This window comes from Danio aesculapii, chromosome 1 (assembly GCF_903798145.1).
Source record: "Danio aesculapii chromosome 1, fDanAes4.1, whole genome shotgun sequence".
Classification (NCBI taxonomy): domain Eukaryota; kingdom Metazoa; phylum Chordata; class Actinopteri; order Cypriniformes; family Danionidae; genus Danio; species Danio aesculapii.
Genome location: NC_079435.1, coordinates 48,513,274 through 48,526,145, shown reverse-complemented (window position 1 = coordinate 48,526,145; position 12,872 = coordinate 48,513,274).

Here is a 12,872-nt window from a genome sequence, read left to right as displayed (position 1 = left end):
GGAAATACACTATTCAATTCAAGGTATTTTAGTCTAAATAATTTCTAGGGACAATAATTGTGGCCACCATTCATTGGCAAAAATCAATGCAAACATCTCTTATGCTTTGAAGATTATGCTAACTGAAAGAAAACATACAGTAAAAAGGGGGATCTTATTACTAGTACTGGAGGATGGATGGGTGCAGAGATATGGTAAGATGGTAAGAGGAAGAGATTGATGGAGGGAGAGAGATGGAGAGTTGAGGGAGGGAGAAATAGATGGATGGATGGATGGATGGATGCAAAGATATGGTAAGATGAAGAAATTGATGGAGGGAAAGAGAGATTGAGAGTTGAGGGAGGGAGAAATGGACAGATGGGTGGTTGGGTAGAGGAATGGATGGATGGATGCATAGATATAGTAAGATGGTAAAAGGAAGAGATTGATGGAGAGAGAGAGAGAAATGGAGATGTGAGGGAGAGAGAAATAGATGGATGGATGGATGGATGGATGGATGGATGGATGCAAAGATATGGTAAGATGGTAAGATGAAGAAATTGATGGAGGGAAAGAGAGATGGAGAGTTGGGGGAGGGAGAAATGGATGGATGGATGTAGATATAGATTTTTTTAGGCATATTTACAAGTTTTAGTTTCATATTTGACATTATTTGTGCTCTGACTTCCCAGAATCATAGAATATAACCTATCACTAATAGCTGCTGTCAGATAACAGAGTTATTATTTTTCTATAGATTTTCCTCCTGTCTTGTTCTGTTATTCTCAATCACTCAATGGTGTGCAAATGCATACATTTTATTTGGAGTAATATGCAGAGATGGTCAGTGTACTTCTGAGCTGTTCAACCACTTGGCTATTTTAGACTCGCTGAGAAGGAAAACGTAGGCTCTCCCTTTAAAGAAGTAAATAATGCAGAACATCAGATTTTCTAAGATCATACGCTATAGACAGTTGTGAATTCTAAACATTCGATTTTCTAGAAGAGAGAGTTTTTACCCCAGTGTTTTCAGGTCATATACAAATCAAGCTCTTCTTAAAAAATGGTCATGTCCCTCTGTCATTTCCTTTTTTCAGGGGGAGCAGACTTCTGCTTGGTGAAAAATCAAGGCCAGTTGCTCTAAGTACAAATAGTTCTACTACAGCATAATTAAAACATAACCTTCATCAGCCAGACTTACCCCTCAGGTTGGGTTTAGGGTCTAAGATCGCCCAAGGCTCGAAACTTGAAAATCTACTCAAGAATTTCATTTATATTCATGTTAAAATACCTTCTAATAAGGTGGAGGGACTTTACAGACAACTATACATAAATATGGACTAAACAGAAGCTTTACTCCTGTAAAAACTCAATCAGTCAATCAATCATATAAAGTATGATTGTAATTTCCACATTTTTAAATTATACTAAATAATAACCCTGACTCTATGTACAGTTTATACATGCACCGGCCACTTTATTAGGTACAACTACTCTGTAACGCAATTTTCTAATTAGCCAACCAGATGGCAGTAACTCGTTTAAAGTAGGCATGTATGACATGGTCAAGACGATGTGCTGCAGTTCAAACTGAGCATCAGAACAGGAAAGAAAGTAAGAAATGTGCCAGACGGGCTGGCCTGAGTATTTCAGAAACTGTTGTTCTACAGGGATTTTCACACACAACCATCTCTAGGGTTTACAGAGAATGGTCAGAAAAAGAGAAAAAATCCAGTGAGCTGCAGTTCTGCGGGCACAATTGCTTTGTTGATGCCAAAGGTCAGAGGAGAATGTTTTGAGCTGAAAGAAAGGCAACAGTAACTCAAATAACCACTCGTTACAACTGAGGTATGCAGAAGAGCATCTCTGAACACCCAACAATTCCAACCTTGAGGCAGATGGGCTACAGCAACAGAAGACCACACCAGGAGCCATTCCTGTCGGCTAAGAACAGGAAACTGAGGCTTCAATTCACACAGGCTCACAAAAATTGGACTATAGAAAATTGTAAAAAAAGTTGCCTAGTCTGAACCTCGATTTCTGCTGCGACATTCGGATGGTAGGGTCAGAATTTGGCATCAACAACATAAAAGCATGGATCCATCCTTACTTGTATCCATGGTTCAAGCTGTTGGTGGTGTAATGGTGTGGGGGATATTTTCACACTTTGGGCTCAATAGTACCAATTGAGCATCGTGTCAATGCCACAGCCTACCTGAATATTGTTGCTGACCATGTCCATCCCTTTATGACCACAGTGTATGCGTCTTCTGAGGGCTACTTCCAGCAGAATAATGCACCATGTCATAAAGAGTGAACTGGCGACTGGTTTGTTTGAACATGAAAATTAGTTCACTGTATTGAAATGCTCTTCACAGTCACCAGATCTCAATCTAATAGAGTAACTTCGGGATGTGGTGGCACGGGAGGTTCGCATTATGGATGTGCAGCCGACAAATCTGCATTGATGCTATCATGTCAATATGGACCAAAATCTCTGAGGAATATTTCCAGTACCTTGTTGAATCTATGTCATGAAGAATTAAGGCAGTTACAAAAGGGAGTCCAACCAAGTACTAGAAAGGTGTACCTAATAAAGTGACCGGTGGGTGTATATATTGAATTTTTTTTATGTAACGTGCATAACATTTACTATAACATAAACAGCGCTCAGGTTTTATAATTTCTTGCAGACTGATGATGGAGGGTGAATCGTTCAGGCAGTACACTGTATGATGGTTCAGTTTCAGTGTTACAATGTGACATCTCAATGTGACCCCAATATCCAAACGGTTCAATTTTATCCTCTGGTTAAACTGACACAAAGATGACCTAAATATAAACAAATAAAAACAAAGTGACATTAAACCATAGAATGAGTTCCAAGAGGGCAAGTATAATGTACATCAATAATGAACAACCTTGATTATTTTAATTCCATTCATTAATTTTTCTTTGACTTAGTCTCTATTTCAGAGGTCACCACAGCGGAATGAACCACCAACTATTCCAGCATATGTTTTACGCAGCAAGTGCCCTTCCAGCCACAACCCAGTACTGGAAAACACCCATACATACACAATAGGGACAAACTAGTTTATTCAATTCACCTACCAGGCATGTCTTTGGACTGTAGGGGAAATCAGAGCACCCTGAGGAAACATACACAAGCACAGGGAGAACCTGCAAACTCCATATAGAAATGCCAACTGGCCCAGCCGAGACTCGAACCAACGACCTTCTTGCTGTGAGGCGACAGTGCTAAGCAATGAAGTGAAGTGTTCAGCCAGTCAATCAGTTCTGCCTTGTAGCACTAAAGATTTGCGAGGTTGAGCATCCCTTTAATCTAGATTGTCTGCTGTTTTAACTAAAATTCCTCCTTTTCTGTTCATCTAATCAGCTCTTTGTACTTGTTCTCTCTGTTAAATCTTTCATTCTTTCTTTGACTTAGAAATACAGAGAGAGACAGAGAGAGAGAGAGAAAGAGAGAGAGAGAGAAAGATTCAAATACAAAGGAATGGAGATGAAGGACAACTCTTTCTAGAAGTTTCATTATCTGTTATTTGGGTGCTGTCCTTGTATAAACCAGTATACTTTTCATCAATTCACGTCTCACGAATTCTCCCTGATTTAACAGAGTGCTGCGCTGTTGTTTTTGTAGTTTCCTTTTATTTTTTTATTTTATCATTTACCCTGTTCTGTTGGCTAAGCTGAAAAATAACCTCTCCATTTCAAGGCTGAAGGAAAGTTGTGTATATGAGAGTTTTCAAGTGTTTGTGTATGAAAAAAAGCATGCCGCATTCTGATGACATGCCCTCAACCTACAGCACTCTGAAGTGAGAAAGAGCAGAGTGGAACAACAAGACGCTGCTAAACGCTGTGTGCTTTTATAGTCTTTTTGTGTACACGTTTCCACAAGATCCTCTTGAAAGCTTTCAAAACCTCACAGCATTCTCAAGACCAGTCTTGGCATTGTATAACAAATCTCCAACATAGGTTCATTGTGAAAACGTACCCCATATACATTTCTGGAGATCGCAAATTATGTAGCCAGAGGAACGTATGGCTGCATTTCATCTTTCAAACTAATGCTACGGTGCGGTATGATGCCGTTTTTACTTTTTGCGCTTACCAGCTGACCGCTTACCTCCAGTGGACAGCTTTTCCGCTGTTCCCAGATTGTCAGTGGCTCACCTTGTACAGAGCAGAGTTGACCATGATGACAGGGTTCGAGTTTGGTGAAAGAACAATTCCAGAAAGCAAGCTGTAATGTTATTTTAGAATGTTACTGTATTTTACAGCTGCATTAAGAAAATGACTGCACATTTTACAGTAAAGATATACAATACTTTAAATAAAAATACATAACGATAAATTGATGTAAATACAGTATTTTTTACTGTAATTGAATTAAAGTAAGTTACAGTATATTCTACAGGAAATTGAATTAAAAAGCTGCATTAAGTAAAATATAAATCACTTTATATTTTACAGTGAATATAAACAATTTTGTAAATAAATATACACCAAGATAGTGTCATAAATGTGAATACTTTTATTGTAATTGATTTACAGTAACTAACTGTAGCTTCTACAGGAAATTTTTTTCAGTGTACAAAACCGCTTTAATTGATTCTGTTTTAATTTCTGTAGTCTATTTAAAATATAGAATTAATTTGAATGTATAATTGAAAATTACAGACACAAAATTAATTATGAAAAGTAAAACTGGTTACGTTATGAATTGGCAGCTACTAAAGATATTACCTCAGAAATAAAAAAATCTACATCATTTTCTGCTCGTAACAAAGTCTGAAAGTTAAATAGATATAAGAAACAAATGGCCAATTCGGAATTCATTATTGAAATATATACGAGACAGAAAGCCTTTTAAATAACTCCATCATGCCAGCACCATTCAGATGAAGAGGTGTAATAGACCTACTTGAATTTATAAAAGAACACCAGTAAAATAACTAAAACTGTAATTATCTGCAAAACAAAGTCTAAAGGGTTCATAGATGAAGAAAATTGAGCTGATATAATTGTAGAAAATTGTGGAGAACAGAGTAAAAATAGAATAGTTGAGGAAGCAGAGTCTGTTTGCAAGCATCATAAAAGAAGGCGAAAAAAAGTAGGAATTGATGAAAGGCAGCGAGGAAGGGGAAAGAAGACAGAAAAAGGCACGCAGGATGGATAAAAGCAAGGAATTATGGAATGAAGCGAATACATTTCTGTGTTCTCTGCTTAAGACTAAAATTAAAAAGGAAGAAATTAGGAAGGTAAGTCTGGATATATAAATTAAAAGGGAAAGAGGAACGAATGAAGTGAAGATGCAAATAAGGATATATTTAAGGAATAAGGGAAGGAATTGCAAAAGAAGAAAAGCACGTTTCTATATTTATGTAAATCAGGCGAGATTGCAAAAGTATGCAAAAAAGGGGAAATGCATTTTTGTTTACAGTACATTTGAAAAGAAGAAAGTAAGTTTGGAAGAAAAAAAGAGAGAACAACAGTTGGAAAGAATTGTGTAAGGCTGCAAAATCCAGAAATGAACTTCCAAAGAAGGAAAAAAAGTATTAAAGAAAAAAATACACTACAAAAAAGACAAATAAATATTTCCTATCTTAATTTATGGTAATCAGCCACAGCCATATCACTCTGCATCCCAAGACCGGTTACTCACTGAAGCTAAGCAGGGCTTAGCCTGGTCAGTACCTGGATGGGAAACCAAGTGGAAAAACTAAGTTGCTGTTGAAAGTGGTGTTAGTGAGGCTAGCAGGGGGCTGTGGTTTGTATGAGTCCTAATGCCCCAGTAAAGTGAAGGGGACACAAAATTGTAAGTAGCTATGTTTAAATCCAAAACTGCTAATTAACTTTATGCGCAAAAACTGGATTATTGCATAAAAGATGTGCGTTAATAAAGCAGCGTTTCCATGCAACGAGTCAAAGCGAACAAAATCGTCACTTCCTGATTAACTGGCGGCAAATATCAACAGTAAATATGGAATTTGCTGCAGTAGGAGAAGCTGCGGGAATCTTTTCTTTAAAAGAAAAGTGAACGTGTGGTGATGCTTGAAGGCGTGAGACGCAGAGCACAGACGCTCTTCATTCTGTAGGTCATTAATAATACAATAACACTAATAATATAATGTTTACAGTATATTTGAAAAGAAGAAAGTAAGTTTGGAAGGAATAAGAGAACAATGGTAGGAAAGAATTGTGTAAGGATGCAAATCCAGAAATGGGGTTTACAGGGTTTCAGAATGACCAAAACAACATTTCCGATCCGTTTTACAATGTGTTCAGCCTGTTGGTTTGTCCATTCGCACACATTTTTATCATCACATGATCTCTTATAACAAAATTACGTGACCTTTTTTAATACGCATACAGTAATTTGTACGGTAAAAGTGTTTCCATCATAGTTTATGCGAATCTTTTCTTATCGAGTAAAAAGTTTATCCCACTCAGTTATGCGCATATGTTTTTTATGTGCATCTTCAAAATTTGGTGCTTGTGTTTCCATCAACCATTTTTTTATGCGCATATCCAAAAGACGCTAAACCGAGGTCCTTACTCTCTGTGGTCAATAAAAATCCCATGGCACTTTTTGTAATAAGTAGGGGTGTAATCTCGGTGTCCTGGCCAAATTCCCACCAGTGATCCAATCATGGCCTCCCAATCATCCCCATCTACCGAATTGTCTCTATTACTGCCTCTCCACTCCCCCTGTAGCTAGTCTGTGGTGAGTGCACTGGAGCCATTCTCCTGTGGCTGCCATTGCATTATCCAAGTGGATGTTGCACACTGGTGGTGGTGTAGAGACCCCCCACCCCCCATGATTTTGGAGCACATTGGGTGCATGGTTTCCGCTACATTCATTCTTCCATGGCGGGGAACAACGCCAAAATTGATCCCGCCACAGCTGCATTACAGCTTCTCCTTCAAAACATTCAGTCGTGTTTTTTTTTTTTTTTTTAATAGTGGGTGATAATCGCACCAAACTGTATTAAAAGGTAAGTGAATTATAACAGCACAAACTTTTGTGTAACTAGTAGTGTTTTGCGTTATTTTTTTAGCCCTTTAAGGTTACGTGCTGACTGACTGACTGACAGGTGCGTGATGCATGAGGCCAGCAAACACGACGTATAGCCGTTTCACTTTACTTCAGGACGCATTAATACCACTCTGTAGGTCTATTGGAGACATTAATAAATATTCTTTGCAAATCTAATAAATGTTGGAGACATACTTGTTACATAAACGCATTAAATCACACCTCAGCAGCGTTTATTTAAGAGCGCACAAGAAGATCTGTGCTTGAGCAGCGTATATTTGAGGGGGCGTGCAAGAAGTTTTGTGCACGAGCAGAGGAAATCGGCACGCAGGCAAAGAGATTCGCATGCTCATAGGCTATAACATAAATGCAAATACGATCTTGTAAAACTGTGCTCACATTTGTCATTGAAATAACGCCACAGGTAGTTACTAGATCTGTGTAAAAAAAAAAAGGCCTGCCGCCACAGCTGGAAAAAATCCTAGAGGAAACACTGGAGTGTATGGCCATACACAATAAATGTACTAATACACATTACATTACAGAAATAGGTTAGTACATTAAACAAAATATTTAATCTGCTTGTTCAAACTACTTTTATTTAAAAATGAGCTAAAGCAACACGATTCTTGAGCTTTTTGGTGGGACAACTTCATTGTTTTATGTTCAATCCACTTAAATTTGTAAAAACAATTAAGTTAACTTAATCAATTCGTGTTTGGACAACTAAGGAATTGTTTGCAATTGTAAAAGAACTGTAAGTATAGAAACGTGTATTGAAAGAAGGGAAGAAGAAAGAGTGAAAGCAAGGACAGAAGAAATGAAGAAAGTAATTACAAAACAGAAAGAAAAACAAATCACATTTCTTTTGCCTATAATCATGCTAAAAAGGAGGAGGAAATAAATAAGCAGCTATACAAGGTTTGAAGTATGGGCAGAATTAAGAAAGGAGGTAAGGAAAGAAAAAAATATAAAACAGGAAAAGCATTTCTGCCTATAATCCTATTAAAAATGTCTCCAGCTGAGAAAGCAAAAGGAGAAAAAACTGACAGAAGTGAGTAAAGAAATCACCTGCAGCCTGTTCTCTTCATTTACAGACCAACAGAGACTGAGATTTCATTTCATTACACTTTTACTGTTCTCAGTGAAGGACATAAAGGTGAAATATGTGCGTCCATCAAAGCTTAATGCCCATGAATAAACTAAAGGCACACCGCTCCACAGCCAGCGAGAGGATGACTAACAAAGCAAGAGGAACATGATCTGTAAATTATTCTTTACTGAGGTGGCTCGCATAACTCTTTTCTACAGTAAGAGTCAGGCTCTTTCCTCGGCTGACGGAGACCAAGAGCGTTCTGGAAAATGTCTCAGTGACCCAAGGTCAGTGCGATTCATGGACGATAATAATAGAGTTGGAGTTAACTTCATCGGTGGCCGCAGAACCAGTAATGTCATAAGGAAGAGAAGTACTTGGTCACTGTAGGGGTGTTTCATTTATTTATGCAAGGGGGAAAACAGAACTGGGAAAGAAAGGTGACAGATTTTTTGAACATTCGTGTAAAATATGGGAGTAATATTAGATTAAAAGCTAACAAGCATAAATGGTTTTAGAAAATATGGCCGGTTGAATTTTTAGAAACAAATGCACACTTGAAGTGGTAATGCAGCCTCAATACAAAGAGGAATACATTCTTTTTAGAGATGTTCCTATAGTCTTTTTTTCAAGTTCTGATACTTATGTTTTATTGTAGTATTGAAACTATATGTGGGTGTGTATTTGCATATACAAGTACTAGTAATGTTCAAATAATACAGCAAAATTCACATTATTTAATGACTGATGGCAACTGGTTTTTCCAAAACAATAAACTATTTTATTCTCTTTATTTTTATTGCTTGTTGGCTGTCTTTTGAAAATGGTTTGCTTCCTTTGCATTATCCTTCCAAATTGATTATTGATTCTGGTACTTCTCATGTCTGCTAGCCTTAAGCATTAGGCAAAGGTAGCAGGCATACTGTATGTCTCGTTAAAAATGTATTTGATCAGTTTATTAAATACAATTCAGCTCAATTCAATTCATCTTTAATTCTATAGCACGTTTACAATGTAGATTGTGTCAAAACTGCTTAACATAGAAGTTCTAGTAAATTGAAGTTTAGTTCAGTTTAGTTCAATTCATTGTGATTTACTTTTCACTGCTGAAAGTCCAAACACTGAGGATCAAATCCATTGATGCGCAGCTCCACAAGTACTAAACCAAGCAAGCCAGGCAGGCCAGTGGCATGGAACAAACTTCACCAATTGCCGAAAGTGAAGGAAAAAAAAAAACTTGAGAGAAATCTGGCTTCTTGTGCATGGCTTTGGTTATGTTTTTAAAAACTCACGATACCGACTAGTATTGGAATCAGGAGAAATGCTTGATAATTTCAATCCTTTATCAGCAAATTAGGCAGTTAACAACCCCATAGTACTGATCTTATTCTTTACGCATGAGCGGGCGCAACCATTGGAATCCAACTTGTTATGCTGCTTCATGTTGCAAACTGATATTTTCATATTATATTATTTTACTTTTTATGCATAGTTATAAATAATATTAATAATAATAATGATAATAATAATAATAATAATAATAATAATAATAATAATAATTAATAATAATAATAATAATAATAATAATAATAATAATAATAATAATAATAATAATAATAATTAATAATAATAATAATTCTTTAAATTAAAATAGCACCTTTCTAGACACTCAAAGTGCTTTACACAATGTGGGAAATCTCCTCATTCATCAAAAGTGTGCAGCTTCCACCTGGATGATGCGATGGCAGCCATATTGCACCAGACCACACACCAGCTGATTGGTGGAGAGGAGATCAGTGGGCAAATTTGGAACCTTGGTCCAAAAGACGGTTTATTTCGGCTAGAATAAAAGCAGTTTTTAATTTTTTAAAAACAAATTTAACGTCAAAATTATTAGCCCCTTTAAGCTAGATTTTTTTTCAATAGTCTACAGAACAAACCATTGTAATGTAATAACTTGCCTAATTACCTTAACCTGCCTAGTTACCTAATTAACCTAGCTAAGCTTTTAAAAGTCACTTTAAGCTGTATAGAAATGTCTTGAAAAAAAAGTAGTAAAATATTATGTACTGTCATCATGACAAATATAAAAGAAATCAGCTATTAGAGATGAGTTATTAAAACTATTATGTTTAGAAATGGGCTGAAAAAAAAATTCTCTCCGTTAAACAAAAAAATGGGGAAACAAGAAACAGAGGGGCTAATAAATCTGACTTTAACTGTATAAAAATAAAGCACAGAGCCAAAAGTACTTCTTGCTCTGTTTACATATATTATATTGATTATTTGTAGAGCACCTTATAATTTGTAATTTGTTTTTTAATCGGAAGTTCTTCAAATTGGAAGTAAAACCCATAATTTGAGATTGAATGGACACGTGTGGATAGGGAAAGTATGATATAGAGGAAGAGAAGAGATTGGGGTGAATTGCGATAAAGGCTCATTCTCCTCTTCCTAATAGAAATGCTCATTGCTAGGTCACATGAATCAAACCTTGTTCGGCTACACCACCTTCCTTCGTCTGATTGCTTTTTAATTATCCACGTGACATCATCACTCCTGTATCCTGGTGACTATCACCTGCGGTTACCATAGATCATGGGCCAGTTAGAGGAAACAGTGGTTCGAGTCCACTGCTTAATTTAACTCAGCCATTACTGCAATATGTTACAATTCCTGTCTCATCCATTCAGGTCAGCGAGCAGAGCATTAGTGTGACGATATAGCTGTGGGAAGTCAGATAGTAAAGTTTTCAATTAAATCTTTACCGTATGATAGAGGTCGGAGGGATCAATGTGGAAAGGTTGTGTTGTTCAGCTCTCGGAAGCTAGAGCTATACGATCAAGATTTTGGAACCAACATGAAGTGAAGACTTATCATACTACATATTGAAAAGTTACAATAAGTAAACGACTATTATTCATACACATATTGTTATTATCAGCAACTGCATAAGCATAAATTGTAAAAGCAAAATTGTTAACAGATGAATCTATATCAAATATATCATTTTTTGTGGGTTTTTGTTTGTTTGTTTGTTTATTGTTTGGTCATGAAGGGGAAAAACAAACAAAAATATAATAAAAATGGTTATGTTTTAAAATACTACTACTGATAACAATAATAATAATAACAATAATCATCATCTTCATCATTATATTACTACTCAAAGTTGTATCAGAAACCTCAAGACTAAATTAAACATGTTCACCATTATTTGATATATTGTATCATAACAGAACCCCTAGTTTTTTTTTTCAAAAAAAATTTTTGTTGTGATTTGCGATAAAATTGGCAGGCAATTTTGAGATAAAAAATAAATAAAATAAAATAAATATATATATACATATATACTTATATACATACATACATACATACATACATACATACATACATACACACACACACACATACATACACACACACACATATATATATATATATATATATATATATATATATATATATATATATACTGTAACACACCTAAAACACAGATTGCCGTAAAACTCATCAATGGCAGGGATACGTTTTCTTTCATCAACAGCAGGGAAAGAGTTAAGCGAAATCATTTATTGATATGACACACATCACAATTGGCTACCAGCCATACATATAAAGCTAAAATGATGGCTTTCAATTTGGTCACATCCAGTGACCAAGAAAAACACTTTATGTTTAAACAAACCATAAAAAAAAAAAAAAAAACTTGCAAAATAATTAACTGAATAAATACATACACATTCTGTACAGAAAAAAAGGATTGTGAAGGTATATTATCTTTCTGTTGTGTTTTGGGGTGGGGGATTGAGTGGGGGTGGTACAATAAAAAACAATGGAAAAGTAGTGTATTAATTAGAATTGAAAAACACATACTGTTTAAATGAGCTGTTAGTCTGTCTGTTTCTACTTATCCTGAGGTTCACACAATCTTGGATTCGACCTGTATCCAGAGCAGATGTTTGTGGCGAACTATGAATGAACTCAACACAGTTTTAAATGGTCAGAGAGGATATCCCAGTGACCGATGAGTCTCTGCATAGATATCTTCAGCTCTACACAAATAAATAAATAAATAAATAAATAAATAAATAAATAAATAAATAAATGTATTGCTTGAGCAAACTACTTATTTAAAATGAGTTGAGTTTATTAGGACAACTGTTTTATGTTCAAACCATTTAAATTTTTAAAAAAGATTAAGTGAACTTAATCAATTTGTGTTGGGACAACATTGGAGTTGTGTGAAACCCAGGATTTTTTTTACAGTGTATGCATCCTTCAACAGTGAAATTTATATTAAACTGCACTGAATCGGTTTTAACCAGAACTATATCAACATTCTACCACTCTCCTGTCAGCCTGATATGCTGAATATCCTCCACAATCTGAAATGCTCTGACATTAGATTTCTTACAATTTTTTTTCTTCATCTATTTAAAACTTCTTAAAGCATCTTGTAAAAGCATTATATAAATAAAGACAACTTTGACTTGACTCTCAGTGGTTGGCTGTCATTAGTCATTTTGACATATATTTTTTAACTTCAAAACCCCAGTAGTTAGTAAAAGAGAATCACTGATCTAGATCAATATCACATTAGCACAGAAATATCTAGGCTAACAAGCTCTTCACAAAGGTTAGTTGTTTGTGATCTAGCGCTAATAATTCAATGCAAACAATAAACAGCATAACTAGGTCAAGAAGCGCTCTGCTGCTAAAACCTCATCAGCTCCCTCA